At 41.4% G+C, this 25992-nt stretch overlaps 1 long non-coding RNA gene across 1 annotated transcript in view; it reads right to left on the reverse strand.

Annotated features, from left to right (window-relative positions):
• Nucleotides 1-22181, reverse strand: part of LOC124803641 — a 1814685-nt gene extending 1792504 nt beyond the window's left edge. The window contains exon 1 of the long non-coding RNA XR_007017227.1: nucleotides 22048-22181. This is a non-coding gene — a long non-coding RNA (uncharacterized LOC124803641). The remainder of the gene's footprint in view (nucleotides 1-22047) is intronic.
• Between the last annotated feature and the right edge of the window lie 3811 nt (nucleotides 22182-25992).

Raw genomic sequence — 25992 nt, forward strand, 5'->3', positions numbered from 1 at the left:
GGTTAGTTAGGTTTAAGTAGTTCTAAGTTCTAGGGGACTAATGACCATAGATTTTAAGTCCCATAGTGCTCAGAGCCATTTGAACGTAGTAAAACGGTACTTTGACCATCAAGGCAATTACGTATCTTAAGTTTTAACCGTAGAATGTGAAACGAAATAGTAGAGTCACTGTGAATTTATGGCAACTGAAGTAGTAACCGTATGGAAGTCTGATAGAAATGAACATACGTGAAAGTAATTCACTCCAGTCTTAATAAACATTACATCAATAGGCGAAGTTAACGTTTGAAAACGAGGAACAGCTTCCGAGATAGTTATCTGAAGAAGAATCAGTGTAAGGCTGTGGTGCCTAGGTCAGTCTATTTCCATTGTTGTAAAAGCGCTCTAATAACATGACTTATTAATGTTATGTCAGATACAGAAAAAACCACCCGCATTTAACAAGGTCAAGTTGTCTTCTGTTATCGTATTTAACTTAAAACGGTAATATGTATATGTAAAATTTAATTTGGCTCTTGTTTTATATTAAGCTCCCATTTTCCTTATATCCTGCTGTATATTTACAGTTCCAAATAATTGTCTTAAAAGGCTTCAAAGACGGACTGGAAGTTTCGGAGGCCAGATGTCACAGTCCAGACAGGAACTGCAACCTAAGCGATTTTAGAAATGACAACAATAGCACGCAGTAAGCGTTAACTGAAAGCGCATGCTTCAGCTTTTCCAGTTGGAGAATCTTATGCCTCCAACCACTGACGGGACACCTTGCTTTTGGGTTCCTGTTATACTTCACATAGTTGTACCTTTCCACCGTAATATTCGATCATTTTAATAGAGCAGTCATATGATTATGTTACAGGCGCTCGAAATCGATTCTGATTTAAGAGCTGTTCACAAAGCCCGCTTCATGAGCACTTTGCACCATGCTCTGCTGCACTCCGCTGCTAACCGTTCTAGCTGTAGCTGTCGAAACAGAACTGGAGAAAGTTCGTTTTAGGTTTGGGGAGAAGTGTGGCAACAACAGAGCTGTAGTGACCTAACGATTTATAAATTTAGAAAAGAAGAAAAAGCAAACCTACATTCATAGCATTGGTAGAAATAGAAAAAATTACGACGTTAACTGCAATGATTTCTTTCGGATGATGTTACCTGGAATAGAATTCAAGGAACCGAAAGATTTTTCAGCTTTAAGAGAACCCAGGTTACAGTTCTAAGAGTTGAAGAACGTGAACGGTAGGCAGTAAACGAGAAAGTGTAGTAGAGCTGTAGTTGTTCAATATATTTTCTGGTGAACTGGGTACAAATATCAAAGCAAAGCAATGAGAAATCTGGAAAAGTACTGGATGAAGACATTGAAGTATTATCGGTTTACAGTGTGTAATGACATTTTACTTCTAACAGTGAACCCATAGGTAAAATTCAGAGGAACATATTGGATAGATTATGAAACCATTTCTACTGTTTCACCCACATTTTACAAAAATTTAATTAGCACGAGGAGTTTCGGTAGAATGGTGTCATCATCAGATGCATTCCAGTTACATGTGCATTAAATTAATCTGAAGTTTAATTAGGTTCAATTGATGTGTGTGCCACTGACGTTATGTGTCACAAACAATCCCTATCTAACATGCAAATCACTAAACGTACACATAAAATGCAACGTGGTCAAAAACAGTCTGAAAGCTTGTAACTGTGTTGCGCAGTAGGATGTGCTGAGAAATAACTGTTAAGAATAAGGTTCAACACGTTGCCCCCCTTCCGAGTTAATTAACATTGAAGTTAGTCAATTTTTCCGTTGCGCGAGCATATTCAAGCGGCACACCAAAGGCTGTTTCGGCAAACGTGTTCTTCTTTTGGTTTCCTGGAACCTGACAAAAAAGCAATACAAAGGTTGGACATGAGACGGCAGAAAGGATCGAAACCGAGACAAAGGCGGAGCAGTATCGTGCGGTATCATTTACGCTATGAGAACAACTGACAGCCTTTGTATCCGGCGGGTCGTTTGAATTTTCGTGCGTAACTGCATGACTGGCAAACTTCAACGCTAATTAGCTCGTAAACGGCACACGGTATGGAATTTTTTTTTTAACCACTATTTCTTAGGACAACCTACGCTGCAAGACGCTTACAAGCTTTTGAAATTGTTTCTGACCACCCTGTATCTTTCTCTACTGGAAAGCGGCGTGGTAATTAAATGTTAGTGAAAGTGAGTGAAGCAGTAGAAACTACTTCATAAGTTTACAGTACTCTCGCAGTCTTGAAAACTTCCTATGTAACAATTGAAGTCTAGATAGTGTAGAAAGATAAATGTCAATAAAAACGAAAAAGGGTAATGGAGTGTAGTCAGCCTACGCAGTGTGTCACAGGGGCAATTGAATAAGAAAAGGTGAACACTTTTTTTTCGTATTTTGGCAGAAAAGTAACCGAGGACAGACTTAAAGATGATGACACCAAGTGAAGACTTCCTGAAAAGACAAGTTTCTTCACATCCGATACATCTTTAAGTAATAACAAGTTTTTTAATGGGGGGGGGGACTTATTTGTGGTGTAGCCTTATATGATGTTTGATCATCATTTATGATGATGATGATGTTTGGTTTGTGGGGCGCGCAACTGCTCTGTCACCAGCGCCCGTACAAAGTCCCAGTGTTGACACAGTCCAATCAGCCACTGTCACGAGTGATGCTGATGGTGATGAAATGATGAGGACAACACAAACAACCAGTCCTCGCGCAGAGAAAATCCCCAACCCGGCCGGGGATCGAACCTGGGACCCTGTGATCCTGAGGCAACAACGTTAGCCACTAGACCACGACCTGCGGACATAGCCTCGCATGAAAATGAAACGTGGTCATGGACCAGCACAGACAAATGGAGAATAGAAGATACCGAAATTAGTGTTTGTGGAGAAACAAGCGCTGTATCATTCGAGAGATACAGAGGAGAGCGTGTGTGCCGGAACTTACCCCAGTTCAGTGCTATTAGAGTCTAGGTCATCATAACGTGCCTGTGCGTAGCATACAAAGTATTGTGCCATAATCTAAGGATGAAATTAACAGTTAAAAGTTACTTCACCAGACTTTGTCAACATATGCTTCAGTATATTAATGTCTAAATTGTTAAATCTCTGAGTCATCAGATGAATATTTTCCCCTAAATACATAGTTTTAAGAAAAGAACAGGTGGCGCTAAATAACAAAACTTGAAAGCCAAAAGTTGGTCAGAATGTGCAAATATATGTCAAAATTAACCGTTACAAGTTTCAACTTGATCAGAACCTTATTTTGGTCAGCAGCGGAGTTTTTAAGAGAAATTGAAGGCGCTAAATATTAGGCTTAGAAATATGATACTATGTATGAAACTTCAGTTCGACATAAAAACAGTAACTACGTGACCCCGTTAAGCGACCTCTAATTTTTTCCGGGTAATTTACTGAAAACCGAATTTGAAAAAAGAAACGTCCCTATTTGTAGTAGATTAAGTAGCTGTTATATTAATGCTAGAAAATTATGATTACAGCATGTAAATGGTTCAAATGGCTCTGAGCACTATGGGACTTAATTTCGGAGGTCATCAGTCTCCTAGAACTTAGAACTCCTTAAACCCAATTAATCTAAGGACATCACACACATCCACGCCCAAGACAGGATTCGAACCTGCGACCGTAGCGGTCGCGCGGTTCCAGACGGTAGCGCCTAGAACCGCTCGGCCAACCCAGCATGTAATTAAACACATTAAATAATGAAGATATAACAAGTTTAAAGACTGTGATGTAAATAAAAATCAATACAAGGTCTCTTAAAGTTGTAGTTCAGAGGTCATGTTCTACCGTCGGTTGCGTTCTAAAAATTCTAGACGGTTAAGTTTATATGTAGTAAAGGTTTTTCTGTGATTGAAGCCTGCTTAACTACATTGACAGAAAAATTACGAATATTGTAAATTGATGCACAATAGTGTTATAAAATGAGTTCGAGAGAGCGGCCATGTAGATGCTGCTACCTGAGGATAGAGCGGGTGACGACAGGTGTTCTCTTCGGCCGTCCACTGTACATATATATAAAAAGAGGCAGAGAGGCTATAGACGACTTCACTTCACTCCCAGCTACCATTTGGACCACATCAGTCAAACGCTGATCTACGCGCTGTCTCGGGTAACGTCACAGCCAGGCTGCAGCTAAACGCATGTTTACAGTACAAATAGGAAGTGAACTCGCGAGAACTGCACAGCGTCCTGGATCGCTTTGATTTCACGGAAGTAACTGTTTTTGTGTCTCCAGCAACGTTTACAAAACCACATGGCAAGTGGTGACACTATTTTCCACTTTCGTGGCGAGCAGTTAACTTTGATCATCAGAGGTCAGGGCGAAAGACCATTTAATGGGAACTTACCGTAGAGGTCGCCTCTGAACTGCTCGTATTGCTGTTTATGATAGAGATGTTATTATTATTAACAGGAATATTACTATATTTGCTTGAGATAGTTTATTAAATATGTCGATCAAGTAGAACTCAAAAATTTCATTTATAATAATTGTTCCTGATCGTGTTGACTAAATAGAGAGTAGAAGCAATTCTTTCAGTGAGAAAAAGAAGAATGTGGACTTGCAGACGGGAACTGTGGTCAGTATGTTCTCCATCGTTTTCTGGCTGATCACAACAATAGTTTTCAGGCTCTCGTAAACAGACGGCGCCGTGGCCCCACAGGTTACACTAGAATACTGAAGTTTAGCATTAATAAAGATTAGAACTAATGAATAGAAACAGTACGAAAAGAGCTTTATGCTACTACTTAATTCCAAAATTATGTATACTCAGGTGACAAAAGACATGGGATAGCGATGTACATATACGTAGATGGCGGTAGTATCGCGTACACCCGGTATAAAAGGTTAATGCACTGAAGGAGCTGTCATTTGTACTCAGGTGACTGATGCGGAAAGGTGTCCGATATGTTTATGGGCGCAAGACGGAATTCAAATTCAAATGACTCTGAGTACTGAGGTCATCACTCCCCTAGAACTTAGAACTACTTAAACCTAATAAATCTAAGGACCTTACACACATCCATGCCCGAGGCAGGATTAGAAACTGCGACCGTAGCGGTCGCGCGGTTCCAGACTGAAGCGCCTAGAACCGCTCGGTCACACCGGCCGGCCAAGACGGATTTAACAGACTTTGGAGGTGGATTAGTAGTTGGAGCCCTAGACGCATGGGACATTACATTTCGAAAATCGTTTTGGAGTTCAATATTCCGAGATCCATAGTGTCAAAGGTGTGGCTAGAATACCACATTTCAGGTATTACCTCTTCACGGACAACGCAGTGGCCGACGACCTTCACTAAACCACAGAGAGCAGCGACGTTTGTGTAGGGTCGTCGGCGCTAATAGACGACAATGGGTGAAATAACCGCAGAAAACAATGTGGAGCGTACGACGGACGTAGCCGTTAGTAAGTGTGGCGAAATTGCGCGTTAATTTTCTGTGGTAGCAGACAACCGACGCGAATGTCTTTCCTAACAGCACGACTTGGCCTGCAGCGTCTCTCCTGAGCTCGTGACCATATCTTTTGGACCCTAGAAGACTGGAAAGCAGTGATCTGGTCAGATGAGTCCCGATTCCAGTTGGTAAGAGCCGATAGTAGGGTTCGAGGGTGGCGCAGATACCACGAAGCCCTGGACCCAAGCTGTCAACAAGGCACTGTGCAAGCTGGTGTTGGCTCAGTAATAGTGTGGGCTGAGTTTGTATGGAGTGAACTGGGTCCTCTGGTCACACTGAAACTAACATTGACTGGAAATGGTAATAATCGGCTACTTTGAGAACACTTTCAGCCTTTCATTAACTTCATGTTCCGAAACAACAATGGAACTTTTATGGATGACGGTGCGCCATGTCACCGAGCCACAACTGGTTGGCTGACTGGAGTGACGAACATTCTTCAATTCGAGCGAATGTCTTGACGAACCAGACAGCCCGATATGAGACGTAATCAAGAGGTCAGTTCATGCACAAAATACTTCACCGGCTACAGTTTCTCAATAATCTACGGCTATCGAGTGTCCGTGACTCAATATTTCCTCAGCGGACTTTCAACGATTTGTGGAGTCCACGCCACGTCGAGTTGTTGCACTAGGAGATCCGACACGATACTAGGGGGTGTCCCATGATTTTCGTCACTTCAGTGAATACTGATAAGACATATCTTGAGGCAGCAGCGAATACTTAATTCAGTAGTGGAAGGAAGTAAGTGGTGAGGGAGAGAAGAGGGGAATAAAACATGCAGAGGAAAACAAAGGCCTGAATGCTGTAAGCAGGTTCAAATTGATGTAGAATGCAGTAGTTATGCAGAGAGCAAACGTCTTGCACAATATAGCCGAGCATGCGCTGAGTGTAATTTGTCTTCGGACTGAAGATGAAGAGGGTTATGAAAAAGAAGAAGAAGAAGAAGGAGAAACAGAAGCATACGGAGAAGCCAGTGGGCATTCTGGTGAGATCCTCTCTTGGAACTGCAGGTTATGTAGCAAGAGTAAGTTGATAGAGGAGCAGGAGCGTAAGATCTGTGCCCTTCAGGTGCAGTTGAAAAACGCACAGGAGGAGCTAGATGGGATGAGGAGGGAGAAGGGGGTTGCGGAATTGGATCTGGCTGTTGGCAAGAGATCTGCTAGGAGAAGGAGATTTTCAGATAGTTGTACTATTGGTGTTTGTAATAGATATGACCAACTGTCAGAGTCTAGTGGAGAGGAATCTCTAGTAGCTGTAGATGTAGGAAGCATGCAGCAGACCTCAGCAGTTACGGTGGCTAGGACAGTTGCAAAGTCTAAGAGAAAGAAGAAGGTTCTGCTGTTAGGTAGTTCTCATGGTAGAGGTGTAGGCCAGCAGTTGCAGGAAGTTTTGGGGAGTGAGTACCAGGTCACCAGCAATGTGAAGCCTAATGCAGGATTGGCTCAGGTGACTTTTAACATAGGGGGGTTATGTAGGGATTTTACTAAAGAGGATCAGGTAGTGATTGTGGGTGGGGCTGATAATGGTATTGATAGGGATGGGGAGTATGACATAGATGGTGACCTGGAAAAGATAGCCACTCAGACTGGCAACACGAATGTGCATTTCGTGGAACTGTTTCAGCGTCACGATCGGCCTCATCTTAATACAGCCGTCAGGCGTAATAACATGAGACTTGGGGGTGCGCTGATGACAGAAGGCATGAGTCACATTTCAGTGGTGTCGGCGGAGTCTATCAGCAGGACGGGTTTCACTAGACATTGCCTGCACCTCAACAGGTATGGGAAGGGGAGGTTGGCAAAACTTATAGGTGACAGCATAGGTGGGGGTGGTGGGATCACTCATGGGAAAATTCTGGTAGTTGTGGGTGTTGGAGCTGTACCTTTTTTAGACTGACGTCAGCTGATAGGTATTCCTGCTTAAGGGAAGTTTCTCTAACAAAGAAACCACTTTCTACAAAGCTTGGGTATCCGATTAATGAGGGAATTAGTATATTTCATCAAAATATACAAGGTATTAGAGATAAAGTTAGTGAACTGCTTATAGATGTTGACTCTGAAATTATTGGTATATCTGAACACTTCTTAAATAAGGAGATAATTCAGAGGCTTCCTTTACCAGGATACAGGTTGGCTGGCAGCTTTTCTTGGAGCTCTTTGCGGTGTGGGGGCGTAGCCATGTATGTGAAAAACGGTATCCCATTTGAGTCAATTGATGTTTAAAAGTACTGCACTGAAAAGGTGTTTGAATGTTGTGCAGGTGTGGTTAAATTTAGTGGAGCAAAACTTCTTACTGTTGTTATTTATAGATCCCCAGACTCTGATTTCACAACATTTTTGCTAAAGCTAGAGGAGGTTCTTGGTTCACTTTATAGGAAATACAAAAAGTTAGTTATATGTGGTGACTTCAATATTAATTGTATAAGTGATTGTGCAAGGAAAAGGATGCTGGTAGACCTCCTTAACTCATATAATCTTATGCAAACCGTATTCTTTCCAACGAGCGTGCAAGGGAACAGTAGAACAACCATAGACAATAATTTTGTTCATTCGTCATTATTAGAAGGGCATTCTGTTAGCAAAAAGGTGAATGGCCTTTCAGATCATGATGCACAAATTTTAAGTCTAAAAGATTTTTGTGCTGCAACACATGTTAAAAATAGTTACCAACTTTTTAGGAAAGCTGATCCAGTTGCTGTACAGACTTTTGTAAACCTTATCAAGGAACAAGAGTGGCAAGATGTTTATAGTGCTGATACAGTAGACAATAAATATAATGCTTTCCTCAAGACTTTTCTCGTGCTCTTTGAAAGTTGCTTTCCGTTAGAACGTTCAAAACAGGGTACTAGCACAAACAGGCAGCCTGGGTGGCTGACTAAAGGGATAAGAATATCTTGTAGAACAAAGTGGCAATTATATCAAAACGTTAGAAACAGTCAAAATCTAAATGTAGCAGCCCATTACAAACAGTATTGTAAGGTGCGTAAAAAAGTTATTAGGAAGGCAAAAAGTATGTGGTATGCAGATAGAATAGCTAAGTCTCAGGATAAAATTAAAACCATATGGTCAGTCGTAAAGGAAGTGGCTGGTCTGCAGAGACGGGTCAAGAATATAGAATCAGTGCGTAGTGGGGATGTCCGTGTTACTGATAAGTCGCATATATGTACAGTACTTAATAATCACTTTCTGAATATAGCAGGTGAACTAAATAGAAACCTAGTCCCAACAGGGAATCATATAGCGCTCTTAGAAAAAAGTGTTCCGAGACTGTTACCTGAAATGCTCCTCCATGATACTGACAAGAGGGAGATTGAGTTAATAATCAAATCACTAAAGACCAAGAACTCTCATGGATATGACAGGGTATCTAGCAGAATACTGAAGTATTGTTCCACGTATGTTAGCTCAGTACTTAGCCATATCTGTAACTTTTCCTTTAGGAGTGGTCGGTTTCCTGACCGATTAAAGTACTCGGTAGTGAAGCCACTTTATAAAAAGGGAGACAGGGATAATGTTGACAATTATAGACCTATTTCTATGCCATCGGTGTTTGCTAAAGTTATCGAGAGGGTTGTATATACTAGGTTACTTCAGCATTTAAATTCACATAATTTGCTGTCAAATGTACAGTTTGGTTTTAGAAATGGCTTAACAACTGAAAATGCTATAGTATCTTTTCTCTGTGAGGTTTTGGACGGATTAAATAAAAGGTTGCGAACGTTAGGTGTTTTCTTTGATTTAACGAAGGCTTTTGACTGTGTTGACCACAAAATATTACTGCAGAAGTTGGAACATTATGGAGTAAGGGGAGTAGCTTACAATTGGTTCGTCTCCTACTTTAAGAACAGAAAGCAGAAGGTAATCCTCCGCAATATGAGAGTGGTAATGATGTTCAGTCCCAATGGGGCACTGTTAAATGGGGCGTTCCCCAAGGGTCGGTGCTGGGGCCACTGCTGTTTCTTATTTATATAAATGATATGCCTTCTAGTATTACAGGTGATTCAAAAATATTTCTGTTTGCTGATGACACCACCTTGGTAGTGAAGGATCCTGTGTGTAATATTGAAACATTATCAAATAATGTAGTTCATGATATAAGTTCGTGGCTTGTGGCAAATAATTTGATGCTAAATCACAGTAAGACTCAGTTTTTTCACTTTCTAACTCACAATTCAACAAGAACTGACATTTTAATCAGACAGAATGGGCATGTTATAAGCGAGACAGAACAGTTCAAGTTCCTAGGCGTACGGATAGATAGTAAGCTGTTGTGGAAAGCCCATGTTCAGGATCTTGTTCAGAAACTAAATGCCGCTTTATTTACCATTGGAAAAGTATCTGAAATAAGTGACATTTCAACACGAAAAGTAGTATACTTCGCATATTTTCATACGCTTATGTCATATGGTATTATTTTTGGGGTAATTCTTCTGATTCAAAAAGGGTATTTTTGGCTCAAAAACGGGCTGTTCGAGCTATGTATGGTGTAAGTTCGAAAACCTCTTGTCGACCGCTATTCAATAGTCTGGGAATTTTGACATTGCCCTCACAGTATGTATTTTCTTTAATGTCGTTTGTTGTTAGCAATATTAGCTTATTCCCAAGAGTTAGCAGCTTTCACTCAGTTAATACTAGGCAGAAATCAAATCTGCATGTGGAATGCACTTCATTGACTCTTGTGCAGAAAGGAGTACAGTATTCTGCTGCATTCATTTTCAATAAGCTACCACAAGAACTCAAAAATCTCAGCAGTAGCCCAAACTCTTTTAAGTCTAAACTGAAGAGTTTCCTCATGGCTCACTCCTTCTATTCTTTCGAGGAGCTTCTGGAAGAGCTAAAAAATTAAGCAAATTCCAGTGTTATATTCTTGATTTTCTTTATTTAAACTAACGACTTGTCGCCTGAATATGTTTCTTATATTTCATTTTATCTGTTTCTACAATCGTGTTATAATTTCATGTATTGACTCGTTCCATGACCATGGAGACTTCTCCTAAATGTGGTCCCACGGAACAATAAATAAATAAATAAATAAATAAGGAAGAAGACGTCGACGGCAATGAAGACGACTACGAGGACGACGAAATCAAACAACAAAACGCTCATTACTTCGTCGCTGAGTTCCCATAAGCCACAACCATCAGCAGCTGCCCGCGAAGGTTTGATTTGTATTCAGTGCGCGTCTGCTGCGTTTATAGTTGATTCGGTGTCTTACTGTTGGGTAAGCCATACGTTAAGAAAGTGAATAGAAGCGGAAACAGTAGCGTGACAAGTCAGAGGGCCTCATAATGCGGTGTTAAAGACTGGTCTTCCTTTTAGCAGCAGTCAGTCACTTGAAATATACACTTTAATAAACATGCTATCAGGCCATTAATTTCTGAGACACTGCACTGTTTTAGAAACAGTATCTGCTGACTGTGTAAACAATGTTCACGTACACGGAAGTTTTGTAACAAAGGATATATAATTTCACCAAAATAACTAACGAACGGAAGATATTTTATGAACGGAGGGTTAACTTTCGTTCGTGCGCGTCACGAATTGAAACGGCGGGGTTTATCGGGACTCGTACACAGACCAAGGACAATGCTGCAGATGCTGGAACACACACACCATACCCGACAGCCATACTCAACTTTTTGTGCGTTTTCCATAGCAATCTTAACAAAAAAAAGGTCCCCTGAAAAATTTGTGTAACGATTAACTCTCACAAGGGAACCTCCCCATCGCACCCCCCTCAGATTTAGTTATAAGTTGCCGCAGTGGATAGGCCTTGAAAAACTGAACACAGATCAATCGAGAAAACAGGAAGAAGTTGTATGGAACTATGAAAAAAATTAGCAAAATATACAAACTGAGTAGTTCATGCGCAATATAGGCAGCATCCAGGACAATGTGGGCTCAGGAGCCCCGTGGTCCCGTGGTTGGTGTGAGCAGCTGCGGATCGAAAGGTCTTTGGTTCAATTCTTCCCTCGAGTTAAAAGTTTACTTTCTTTATTTTCGCAAGATTATGATCTGTCCGTTCGTTCATTGACGTCTCTGTTCACTGTAATAAGTTTAGTGTCTGTATTTTGCGACCGCACCGCAAAACCTTGCGATTAGTAGACGAAAGGACGTGCCTCTCCAAAATGGGAACCGAAAAGATTTGATCGCAAGGTCATAGGTCAACCGATTCCTCCACAGGAAAACACGTCTGATATATTCTATACGGCAAGTGCGTCACATGACAGGAATATGTTGTCGACCCACCTAACTTGTACACTTGGCGAATGGGTAAAAAAATTCTTGTACCTTGCCCGATTTACTTTTTCTTGTGGATGTGATAATCACTCCCAAAAAAGTGATGAAAACATAAGAGTTTGTCACATAAACTGCAACAAATGAATTGTCCGAAAATAAAAAAATTAAACTTTTCACCAGAGGGGAGACTTGAACCTATAACCTTCCGATCGGCAGCTGCTCACGCTAACCACGGGACCACGGCGCTCCTGAGCCCCCCTTGTCCATGATGCTGCCTATGTAGCGCATGGGCTACTCAGTTTGTATATTTTGCTTGATTTTTTCATAGTTGCACACAACTTCTTGTTTTCTCGATTGATCTGTGTTCAGTTTTTCAAGGCCTACCCACTGTGCCAACTTATAACTAAATCTGAGGGGGGTGCGATGGGGAGGTCCCCTTGTCAGAGTGCCATGTGAAGAATTGTAAGTCATACTCAGTTTCAGTTTTTGAACTGAAACTTTCAATCTGTAACGCAGTATATGCAGCTGCTAACCTGGACCATAACTCCAGTATGCTACACAATTTTCACCGGATGATCATGTTCAAAATGGTTTAAATGGCTCTGAGCACTATGGGACTTAACTTCTAAGGTCATCAGTCCCCTAGAACTTGGAACTACTTAAACATAACTAACCTAAGGACATCACACACATCAAAGCCCGAGGCAGGATTCGAACCTGCGACCATAGCGGTCGCGCGGTTCCAGACTGAAGCGCTTAGAAGCGCTCGGCCAATCCGGCCGGCGATCATGTTCACCGATTCAGCAAAATATTCACGTGTTCTTTCTACAACACGATTGTATTAGATCATGTAATGTGTGTCAGAGAGCCCTTTGTAGCTAGTTTATGTTGTACAGCCCTATAGCCCCACCATTCTCCCTCCTAAAATAAAGGTGTATTGGCTTAGAAAAGACCAAGCAACAGCATAGAAAAATCGAAACTGACACAAAAATGTTTCAGAAGTTAGTGAACGTAAGACTACTGGGACGCAAAAGGCTTCTGATAGTTAACGGTCTCCAGTTTAAACGTTGTCTGTACGTTAGCCAGGCAGTAACCACAAAATCAAAGAGGTAATGTGCCATAGGAATTATTTCATCGTAGTAAATGAGTAAGCAAATGCATCACTCCCATAAAATGAAAGCAAACAATTTTGTTTGAGAATCAAACAATTGATCTGACTGGATAAAAACGGATGTCCAAAACAAAATAACTGATACTGCAAAATAGGACGGAGGACTATATGTTGCTGAACTGTAAGTCTCACTGAAAACGTTTTGTATTCAGAGTAAATAATAACGATTACATACTTGGTTGCATTTTTGAAAGGAAATTTCTAATCATCTTCTGTTTATAGAGCTGGGCTTTAACTTGCCGTGAATGACAACGTTATTGTAAAGGATACACAAGTTCGTACAGAGAAATTATTGGGGGAAGAAACTGCTGCGTTTGCGTTAAGCAACTTAGGGAAGTCATTGAAGACGTATAATTGGATAGCCAGGAGGAAGTGAACCCTAGACCTCCCGAGTGCGAAACCAGACTCTAATCCACAACACCGCAATTCTCGATCCCTTTATTTGAAGTTGTATTGTGTTATTAAAAATATGAAGGTAACAGCGGACTATACCGTGCTGATAGCGAGAACATCAAAAACGAAGTACTACATCACTTACGAGTAGAAGAATTCTTTAAAGATCCTGAATCAGTTAAAGCTGTGTCTGCAAAGGTAGCTAACGACGTCAATGCTCAAGACATTAGTCTCACAACACTCCGCCGGCGCTCTATTTGTTTCATGTAGTCTTGATCGCACATACTTCGTGATGGAGCCCGATAAAACTTCAGATTAGCCTATGCGCGGTGTCCTTGAACTAAGACCAAAAATTTCGGGTGACGTGCGCGTATTTTCCTTCGAAGATTTTGTTAAAGGAAACGGCGTAAAAGCCGCTGTGAACTGCCGGTATCTCTCGGCAGATTTATTGTTGCTTCAGACATACGTTGCTTTATGTGCGGCGTGCAGGAACTGCAGCTCTCATTCAGCAAGTTATAAATACCTTGTGTATCGGGCCTGACGTTCTTCGCACTGCTGTTAGTTATTTTCTCGATTGTGTCGCACCTCTGGCGCAGTAAAAGGCGGCGGTTTTACTTGGCCATACCTGGCTGATGAAGAACACGCTTATTGTTCCCTAGCCACAATGGCTCCAGTCCACGAGATTTACGCACCTCTGGCCCCGAACAGACTGTTACGACTTTCAGGGGCATTTGTCGCAGCTGACCCCTACCTCAAAAAGACTGCCTTTTTTAAAATCTGTCATGGGAAGCGGTAGGTACTTCGCCAAACAGACTACAGTTGATTTTGCGTTATAATAATTTGGGTTTGTGTTAACCTGCTGGATGTTGCTGTGCCTGAGCAATGGGGCTGTGCACTTACTGATGTCACGTGGCTTCATTTTTAATGTTTGCTGTTTGATTAAGCCGGTATAAGGCGTGAAGTATCTCTTTCTGTTGTTTGCAAGTCAGCTATGTCATCTTTTCTGGTTAAATAGCACGTATGACATGTGAAGCTGTCACAATATTTTTCCACTCTGAAGATGATCAGTGATCGAGACCGGTTGTGAATGAATATACTGTAAGACAGCGCAGTGTTTACCATGCATTTACCAAGTACAAATGCTCTGGTTGTCGAATGTAATGTTAAAGACTAAATCCAATTCTGCCGACAACCTAGCAGAAGTATGGCGACCAGGCACGGCACGATGCGTACAGTAAACTGCCCAGACGAGCCTGCTCCACTCAGCCGCTAGTAGTTTTTGCTGTACAAAGTAATGTTATACGTCACAGTTTCATTAGACCAAATGCGGAGCTGCTTGATAAAATAAGTATAGGGACAGACCGTCAATCTAAATGGCATCAGGTCGAATGGCTCTGAGCACTATGTGACTCAACATCTTAGGTCATAAGTCCCCTAGACTTAGAACTACTTAAACCTAACTAACCTAAGGACATCACACACATCCATGCCCGAGGCAGGACAGGTCGAATGGATTGCTCTAAGGACAATAGCCACATGACAACCACCACCACCACAACCACCACCAACACCATTATCCATATCATTATCATTTAAAACTACACATTACTTTTCGGTTCTGCAGACCCGTCATGAAATCGATTAAGGCAGAAACATTCAGAAGTTTTGCGATTTTGCAACTGATTTATATGCGTTTTAAAGTTCTGACATTAACTTACCTCTAGCATCATTACTGGGAAAGGAAAGCAGCTCATCTTTAGATAAGCTCAAGTTTTCTTCTTTTAAACCAGGCGATATATTGCTATATTTCCTTTTAATTTTCTTGAGTTTTGTTTAATTTTATGTCTTGAATTCATTTGTTGGCAGGTTACAGTTTAGGCATAAAGCGATTTTTTAATAGACCATATTACTAGGCGATATTGCGTGGGAAGACATAAGTCATAGCGACTGCAAATCGACATCAGTTCGACGCAAAATGGAATGAATATAAGAGGACGTAATACTTAAATTAAAAAGAAACACTAAATTATCGCCGGCCGCGGTGGCCGTGCGGTTCTGGCGCTGCAGTCCGGAACCGCGAGACTGCTGCGGTCGAAGGTTTGAATCCTGCCTCGGGCATGGGTGTGTGTCATGTCCTTGGGTTAGTTAGGTTTAAGTAGTTCTAAGTTCTAGGGGACTTATAACCTAAGATGTTGAGTCCCATAGTGCTCAGACCCATTTGAACCACTAAATTATGTTATGAAAAGTTCTCAGAACACCGGACGTCTATCTTCATTATTTTAACTAGGAATTTTACATCATTGGTGATAAAGTATTAATAATTTAAAAGGAGGTTCTGACAATGGTACAGTTCCATAGCGTTCAAGTTGCATCAGTGATATGAGACGGAGAGTTAGCGAAGCCGTTACAATATGGATACATTTATGGAGTCGACGAAGTCAGAAACAGTGATAATAGGAAGTTATATTTAGCACACAATCTCTCAGCCATTAACGATACAAGAGGATTCCAAGTTTTTTTTTTTTACATTTAAAGTCAATATATTAGTGTTTTTAACACCCGTCGAAAAACTGACTCCAGCTCTCAGTTCAAATTACTCTCATAAATGTTTCACTCTGGTCCAATCGTTCATCGAATAATACCTCAAATCAAAAATATTCTTTCACGATTCCAAACACCTCAGCTAGTCTGTGAGAAAGAAACACCCGTGTGGAATATAACTGCATTTCTACAGGTGAACAACTTTCACAACAGATGTCGAATTGAGGATTCAATAGACAGCAGCCGAAAGCGTTGCACAGTACGCACCTGGGGTTATGGACACTGCTTGGGATGTACAATGGAAACGCGTAAACAATGCTGGCATCGAACCCAGCCCCACGTGTGCGTATGACGACGGCAGTATTTACTCTCCGCGCCACTCACTGTGCACGTTGTTTACAGCATAAACCGCTTCAATCCGGAATGTGTACCACCAAACAATTCACCTCAGTAATAATGCGTACTACGGTACATGACAGCTGAATGAAAAACGAAGAAACATGTAATAATAAAAAATTACTGATAACAGTTTACAGATTCTCGAGTCTAATTAATTTCTTGTCTCATTGCGTTGTTTAGTTTGGAAAGGCTTCTAAACATTCTTTCTTACACGCGTAAAGCTGAAATACTAAACACCTTTTTCCAAAGCTGTTTCACAGAGGAAGACCGCACTGCAGTTCCTTCTCTAAATCCTCGCACAAACGAAAAAATGGCTGACATCGAAATAAGTGTCCAAGGAATAGAAAAGCAACTGGAATCACTCAATAGAGGAAAGTCCACTGGACCTGACGGGATACCAATTCGATTCTACACAGAGTACGCGAAAGAACTTGCCCCCCTTCTAACAGCCGTGTACCGCAAGTCTCTAGAGGAACGGAGGGTTCCAAATGATTGGAAAAGAGCACAGATAGTCCCAGTCTTCAAGAAGGGTCGTCGAGCAGATGCGCAAAACTATAGACCTATATCTCTTACGTCGATCTCTTGTAGAATTTTAGAACATGTTTTTTGCTCGCGTATCATGTCATTTCTGGAAACCCAGAATCTACTATGTAGGAATCAACATGGATTCCGGAAACAGCGATCGTGTGAGACCCAACTCGCTTTATTTGTTCATGAGACCCAGAAAATATTAGATACAGGCTCCCAGGTAGATGCTATTTTTCTTGACTTCCGGAAGGCGTTCGATACAGTTCCGCACTGTCGCCTGATAAACAAAGTAAGAGCCTACGGAATATCAGACCAGCTGTGTGGCTGGATTGAAGAGTTTTTAGCAAACAGAACACAGCATGTTGTTATCAATGGAGAGACGTCTACAGACGTTAAAGTAACCTCTGGCGTGCCACAGGGGAGTGTTATGGGACCATTGCTTTTCACAATATATATAAATGACTTAGTAGATAGTGTCGGAAGTTCCATGCGGCTTTTCGCGGATGATGCTGTAGTATACAGAGAAGTTGCTGCATTAGAAAATTGTAGCGAAATACAGGAAGATCTGCAGCGGATAGGCACTTGGTGCAGGGAGTGGCAACTGACCCTTAACATAGACAAATGTAATATATTGCGAATACATAGAAAGAAGGATCCTTTATTGTATGATTATATGATAGCGGAACAAACACTGGTAGCAGTTACTTCTGTAAAATATCTGGGAGTATGCGTACGGAACGATTTGAAGTGGAATGATCATATAAAACTAATTGTTGGTAAGGCGGGTACCAGGTTGAGATTCATTGGGAGAGTGCTTAGAAAATGTAGTCCATCAACAAAGGAGGTGGCTTACAAAACACTCGTTCGACCTATACTTGAGTGTTGCTCATCAGTGTGGGATCCGTACCAGGTCGGGTTGACGGAGGAGATAGAGAAGATCCAAAGAAGAGCGGCGCGTTTCGTCACTGGGTTATTTGGTAACCGTGATAGCGTTACGGAGATGTTTAATAAACTCAAGTGGCAGACTCTGCAAGAGAGGCGCTCTGCATCGCGGTGTAGCTTGCTCGCCAGGTTTCGAGAGGGTGCGTTTCTGGATGAGGTATCGAATATATTGCTTCCCCCTACTTATACTTCCCGAGGAGATCACGAATGTAAAATTAGAGAGATTAGAGCGCGCACGGAGGCTTTCAGACAGTCGTTCTTCCCGCGAACCATACGCGACTGGAACAGGAAAGGGAGGTAATGACAGTGGCACGTGAAGTGCCCTCCGCCACACACCGTTGGGTGGCTTGCGGAGTATCAATGTAGATGTAGATGTAGATGTAGATCCTTGCACAGTACGTGAAATAGTAACTTTCTTGACGTTTAATGTAACATGTTAACGAATATTTCAGATCCAAAATGTTAAATTACCTGTGCAGACTGCAAGAAATAGAAATATTTGTTTCAAAAAACGGCCGAAATTTGCAATAAATATTTTTAATCTCCAGTGTCTTTGGAAAATTTCATAACGGTATTCCCCTTATTGAAGCTGATACGAGCACAGCGAGAAGCCGAAACGCGGGAGTTATTTACGTAAAGCCACAGTGAACGTAAACGTGTCCTTCAATGTAAATCAGAAAACAATTTTTCGCTTGAGACAATGAACTAAATAAATATATGGTAGAATTAGTTATAGGTAGGAAAGCGTAAACCCAAAGGAATAACGCGTGGCTATGTTAGTCAACTTCCCCAATTATAGAGTCCTTCCACATGCACTGTATTTTTGAACAATTTAAAAATAGTTCACGGGTGTTATGCTATTGCCAGTCATAATTCTCGATTGAACTGTTCATTAACTTTATGGAACCCTTACACTATAACTGTTCATTAACTTATTGGAACCCTTACATTATAAGTGTATAAAGTTGAGTAATCCAGTTCATTCACTGCGACACTATCTACTCAATTAACGTTAAATGTTACTGAACATGAACATTTTCAGTGGTCTGAAAAATTTAGTACTGTTTACAAATTCGTTTAAGAAAAAAATTTTTTCACATGCTGCAAAAGAACTTTTACATCCATCAGTGGCTTAAAAGTGAACGATTTTAAATGTTGCTGCCAAATAACTTACAACTGGTACAGTCCAGACACCTGTGCGTTGATGTTTAAAAAAATGAAATATTTAAGGGTAGTAAAACGGCTTAATGAAATATCCATCATAAATTGGAAATGTATTCAGTGTATGTGTCAAAAGCCTTCTGGAACTTTTATTTTTAAGAGTGTACTGAATATCGACGAGTTTTTCACTATTGTTTGAAACAAAATCTCGCAGTGATATCTTTACTGATAGACAGATCAGTAAACTTCTAATGATACATGCTTTATTCCAATTAATTTTATGTTGAAGAAATTTACTGTGCAGGCATCTTATTTACTGTCGTCGAAATAATGAAGTCCCGCGGGATCATTAGCAACATATCAAAGTTTAATACTTATGAGAAATAAGGCATTACTCTTGTAATCATGTATTACTACTGGCAAATGAAAGCCTTTGTAAAAACTAGCTGTTTCTTCTTTACTAATTCGTATGCCTAGATCATTGGTATCAGTGTAAAAATCTTCGGCTAGGAGTTAAATGCTAATTTCGTTTGGAGAGAATACTCTTTGAAAGTAATTAGAAGGTCAGGTTTTGTTTCATTCACTGACGCGGAATACTTTGATCACGTCAGAGCCGTAAAAGCAATGAAACGGCGTATCCGTTCGTTGATCCCGACCAGGTGTAAGGCCACGAGTAGTGCATCAAAGCTGGCGAAGAGCTCTTTGCCAACAGAGTTCCCTATATTCCGGAACGTCTGCGGCTTCCCTCGTCTTGCTGCGTGTACTTTGTTTGCTTTCAACACCAGCGAGCCGTAGGTCGAAGTTTAATACGAGTTTCGTAATGAGTCTGCCCCAAAAGCGCTTAATTATGACCTGTGGAAAACTAATTACTGTATCTCGCAAGGTGACAAAGAGGTATAGGAATTTCAGAAACATTTTAGGGCAGGCAGGCGGAGACGAGGAACTAAATTCGGCTGAAGCATCTATAACGGAGACTTTTTATCATTCCTTGATAGCATCTGAAAGATTGCACTGAGGCTTTACCAAATTACTTTGTAAAACTTGAGGCCAATAACCCGTCTGTCTTTACATTTCGTCGAATATCATCCAGAAATTGCTGAGTTGTATTGTATCTAACACCACACTTTGTCAATTAGTTTTCTTATAATTATGTCTACAGTGCCGTATAAGCAATCACCACATTTTAAAGCACCCCCTTCCAATGTACTAATTCCATCTAATACACCAATAAAAAGTATTGCAAAGGAGCGACAGTTGCAAAAGGGTAGACACTCTTTGTCTCTAATTCATTTCACACATGAAGCAACGAAAATGTAGGACATTTTGCATAAAATTAACCGAATATTCCTTCCAAATGAATTCGTTATAAGTGTTGTACACTATAAAAAAAATCCTACGTGTTTTCAGCCTAGATGAACCGACGTCCCCTATCCATTTGAGAACAATAATTATTGTTCTCCAATGGAATAATTATAATTTAATTATAATTTAAATTACGACGACACAGTAATGCTCGGCATATTTGTGCCGAGCAATGACTTTTATAAGTACTTACTGTACAATAAACATTTTCTACTTTAGAAGAAACTGAATTCGCGTAAGACATGTCGTAACTAATCACGCTTGTAGGGATGAGTATCTTAGTCCTTGACGGTACAAATCTGTGACAGCCACGGAGCAGTGTGGATACATGGAACTGGCAAATAAAGGAAAATTCGGGAAGTCCGCTATTCTTTCATTGTCATTCGCATTCAGAGCATCTTCTATTCGTATGAGCTATCGCGTTCTGTGAAATTAACATTTCGTGGAAGATTATTGACTATCATATGGATGTGTTTCATTTCAGGTACATCAGCACTTTTTTGTGATATTTTAGCCAAGGACTGTTCATATTGCGAAGCTTTGTGGAGCAACAGGAAAAAATGTTGTGAACAGTAGCTTTTGTGTCATCGACTGTTCATCACAATGTGACCTCGAACGAAACTACATTTCTCAGTAAAAGCTTTCGCTAAACGAACTGTTTTCATCTTACCTTTAACTGTTGCGTATTTAAATTGTTACTGTGTTTATACAATGTCAGGAGCATGATAGAGAGCACTCTTTAAGATAGTTTTATAAACAATTAGCAGTAAGAATAGCAGGTTGCGCTCTGAGCGACAATCTTCATATGCAATCAGTTTATTACATTATTGCTCTTGCAATTTTTTAAAACACGAATGAATATAGACTGAAGGGTACGTAAAAAAGAAATGGTCACATAAATTATTCTGTGGACGATGTCCCTGGATTTGCATTATTGTGATTCGTAACGTTTGATACCAGGTACGTACAGTTATGGTAACATCATAGCTTAATAACATTACTATGTGATACGTTCCGCAGGACTCGTCGTCAGCTGAGTATCTTCGGAATCCTTATATCGCTTTAAGCCTTCAGCTCAGCAAACAGAAATGTAACAATTCTGCAACATAGCGCCAGAGACTGGCGGAAAACAATGCAAGAAAGTCACGTTGTAATGTTGTCTAATGTGTTATATGTTTATGATTGTTTGTGTCTGGTAGTAGAATGAGTAATTAACCATTAATCTGGTTCATCACAATCATAACTCTTGTATCTGTCAATAAGGCCTATTATGATGTGCAAGGAGGATAAGACATCACTATGGTAGTCAGTTGCAGGAGATACTAGGCTTCTTTAATTGAGTGGCTGCAAGGTTAAAATTTAGCAGAGTTTCTAGCACAATGTTCTTTCAGATGAATCTGTGATCACTCGTGGTGTCGTTCTTTACATTTAAAAGCGCAGTAGTTTTACACTCAGTCTTGCGTACCCTTAGTCTCTCTTGCAAACTGCAGTATCCCAGAATATTAGCAGTGAATATGGCCTACCTTTAAGTAACAGCTGAGACTGTGTGAAGGTGTCACTTCGAGTCTTCACTTTTACTGACAGACACTTGTTCAACGTTAAGACTCAGATTAAGCAGGTAGTCATAGGTAGCCACACCTTTACGTTTCGTGAGATGTGTAACTTTACGTCAAGAGCATGTTTGACAACATTTGCAGCCGACTAATATTTTCTCAAGTTTTCGTGCAAGAGGGGGAGAAATAGGGAAACGCTCTGTAGTAGAGAAAGGTTGTTGCGGTGAGCAGGTGCCTGGAGACGGCACCAGCACTTACTTGCAAGCGGAGGTCCTCGGTTCAGGTCAGGGCAGGGTAGGGTACGCGACGGACAGTGGCGTCGCGTAGCGCGCGCGCCTCTCGCCGTGGGTGCGAGCCGTGCCGTGCCGTGCTGGGCCGGGCTGGGCAGCGCCGCTTCTCTGCGCTCGCGTCGCGTCAGCGCCACACTGCCGCTCTGGGCGGCGAGCGCTTCGCCGCCGGCGGCTGCGACCGATCTGCGCGTGCGCCGGGGCCGGCGTCCAACTCCATACCCTACCCTACCCTACACTACGCTACTGCCGCGCTCGCACCCGTCTTAGCGACAGATTAGTGCACGTGTTGCATCGGCCGGCTGGACCACTTATATCTTTTGAGCAAACTCGATCGGAGTTTTGTAAACGACACAATATCTTAGGTATTCTGATCAATGAGGCATCCAAAGTTTAATTCGCATCTTACCGTTGCAATAGTACATTCTGAAGGGATGTGAAGGGGCGATTTATCGATCTTCGTGGAGGTGTTTATCATACGATTAAAATTTAATTCCGGGTCAACTAATGTCCATCATTAGTATCAGTACTATGTGTCACCAACAGAGACACATAAAAATCGTTCAAATGGCTCTAAGCAGTATGGGACTCAACATCTTAGGTCACAAGTCGCCTAGAACTTAGAACTACTGAAACCTAACTAACCTAAGGACATCACACACATCCATGCAGGATTCGAACATGCGACCGTAGCAGTCGCGCGGTTCCGGACTGAGCGCCTAGAACCGCTAGACCACCGCGGCCGGCGTTGCTATTCAATCTGTATATTGAGTAAGCAATAAAGGAAACGAAAGAAAAGTTCAGAGTAGGTATTAAAATCCATGGAGAAGAAATAAAAACTTTGAAGTTCGCCGATGACATTGTAATTCTGTCAGAGACAGCAAAGGACTTCGAAGAGCAGTTGAACGGAATGGACAGTGTCTTTAAAGGAGAGTATAAGATGAACATCAACAACAGCAAAACGAAGATAATGGAATGTAGTCGAACTTAGTTGGGTGATGCTGAGCGAATCAGATTAGGAAATGAGCCAATTAAAGTAGTAAAGGAGTTTTGCTATTTGGGGAGCAAAATAACTGATGATGGACGAAGTAGAGAGGATATAAAATGTAGACTGGCAATGGCAAGGAAAGCATTTCTGAAGAAGAGAAATTTGTTAACATCGAGTATAGATTTAAGTGTCAGGAAGTCGTTTCTGAAAGTATTTGTATGGAGTGTAGCCATGTATGGAATGGAAACGTGGACGATAACTAGTTTGGACAAGAAGAGAATAGAAGCCTTCGAAATGTGGTGCTACAGAAGAGTGCTGAAGATTACATGGGTAGATCACATAACTGATGAGGAGGTATTGAATAGAATTGGGGGGAAGAGGAGTTTGTGGCACAACTTGACTAGAAGAAGGGATCGGTTGGTAAGACATGATCTGAGGCATCAAGGTATCCCCAATTTAGTACTGGAGGGCAGCGTGCAGGGTAAAAATCGTAGAGGGAGACCAAGAGATGAATACATTAAGCAGACTCAGAAGGATGTAGGTTACAGTAGGTACTGGGAGATGAAGAGGGTTGCACAGGATACAGTAACATGGAGAGCTGCATCAAACCAATCTCAGGACTGAAGACCACAACAACAACAACAACAACACAACAACAATATTCATTGTGCGATGCAAGCATACGAGGAGCGTTTGAAAAGTCCGTGCAAAGTCCGAGAGATGGCACCACCGGCGCGTATAGAGGTCATGTTTACTTAGTAGCATCTTTGAAAAGATCGCACACGAAGTTTCAGCCACATTGGTCTGTTTATTTGTGTTTGCCATTCGTGTGAATCAAGGAAGTCGAGTGAGTGTCAAAATATGGACGAAAAATAATTTCGTGTGGTGATTAAACATTACTTTACGAAATTCAAAACACCTCAGGAGGCTAAAGTGAAGCTTGATAAACATTACGGTGACTCTGCACTTTCGATTAGAACAGTTTATAAGTGGTTTCAAAATTTCCGGAGTGGCCATATGGGCACAAGTGATGCTGAACGTTCTGGACGCCCTGTGGAGGTTACGACTCCAGAAATCATTGATAAAATCCATGATAAGGTGATGGATGACAGAAGAGTTAAGATGCGTGAGATTGCTAGTGCTGTGGGCATCTCGAATGAACGGATACTTAATATTTTGCATAAACATTTGAGCATGAGAAAGCTATGGGAAGATGGGAAGTTTCAGCCACATTGGTCTATTTCTTTGTGTTTGGCATTCGTGTGAATCATGGTAGTCGAGTGATTGTCAAAAAATAGAAGAAAAATAATTTCGTGTGGTGATTAAACATTAGTTTATGAAAGGCAAAACGCCTCAGCCGGCTAAAGAGAAGCTTGATAAACATTACGATGACTCTGCACTTTCGATTAGAACAATTTATAAGTGGTTTCAAAATTTTCGGAGTGGCCATATGGGCACAAGTGATGCTGAACGTTCTGGACGCGCTGTGGAGGTTACGGCTCCAGAAATCATTGATAAAATCCATGATATGGTGATGGATGACAGAAGAGTTAAGGTGCATGAGATTGCTAGTGCTGTGGGCATCTCGAATGAACGGATACTTAATATTTTACATAAACATTTGGGCATGACAAAAGCTATCCGCAAGATGGGTTCCGCGATTGCTCACGCTTGATCAAAAGCAGAATCGTGTGAGGTATTGCAAGGATGGTTTGCAGCTGTTCAGGAAGAATCCGCAGGACTTTAAGCGTCGTTCCGTCACTAGGGATGAAACATGGATGTATTACTACACTCCTGAGACCAAACAGCAATCCAAACAATGGGTTACCAAGGGAGAATCTGCGCCAAAACAGGCGAAGATCATTTCTTCGTCCGGAAAGGTTGTGGCGACTGTCTTTTGGGATTCGCAAGGAATAATCCTCATCGACTATCTCGAAAGGGGTAAAACTATTACAGGTGAATATTATTCATCGTTATTGGACCGTCCTTTTCCATCATGACAAGGCACCAGCACACACCTCAGCAGTTTTGGTCTCAAAATTAATGGAAATAGGATTCCAACTCGTTTCACATCATCCCCCCCCTCCCCCCTACTCACCAGAGGTGGCTCCTTCGGACTAGTATTCTGCAATTTGAAGAAATGGATGGCGGGACAAAGATTTTATTCAAACGACGAGGTGATTGCAGCAACTATTAGCTATTTTGCGTACTTGAACAATTCCTTTTATTCGGGAGGGATCAACAAAGTAGAACAGCGTTGGACGGAGTATATAAATCTTAAAGAAGACTATGTCGAAAAATAAAATAGGTCTACCCCAAACACGAAAGTTGGTTTATTTTTGCACGGACTTTTCAAACGCCCCTCGTACAGTCTCCAAGTGCAATGTTGTAGAATTTCATGCCAGACCTGGAAAACGTGCTGCATCACTTCATGAAGACAGTTACCAGGGAAGTCTTAAAATGTATTCGGTTTCTCATCGCATCCTGGGCATAGTGTAAGGGTGACATATCAAATAAGTGGACTGGGTAGAGCAATAATTGGTCGGTAAATTGTTCAAGGTTTTTTTGGTATGAACTGCATGGCGTGGCCGTGCAGTGTCCCACTGGAAATGCCATTTGGTACCCTAATCACGAAAGGCTTCGCAACAAGGCGTATCATTCGTATTACATACTATCGTTCATTTAGCCTACAGCTCAGACCTCTTATCGTTTCAGAGATCTCCCCGCACCATCATTGCTGGAACAGGAGAGAATGGGCCGTGAGAAGCACTGTTTCCCTCGATCATTCACAACATCGTCTACTGACACAATGGCGTCGACCTTGCAGCAATAAAGAAAGGGAGGCTCATCGGCGAACCCCACAGAACCCCACTTCATACCCCAAATGACTCTCGCTCTGCAGCATGGAACTCTCTTTAATACAGTATA

The sequence above is a fragment of the Schistocerca piceifrons genome, chromosome 1 (genome assembly GCF_021461385.2).
Source record: "Schistocerca piceifrons isolate TAMUIC-IGC-003096 chromosome 1, iqSchPice1.1, whole genome shotgun sequence".
NCBI lineage: Eukaryota > Metazoa > Arthropoda > Insecta > Orthoptera > Acrididae > Schistocerca > Schistocerca piceifrons.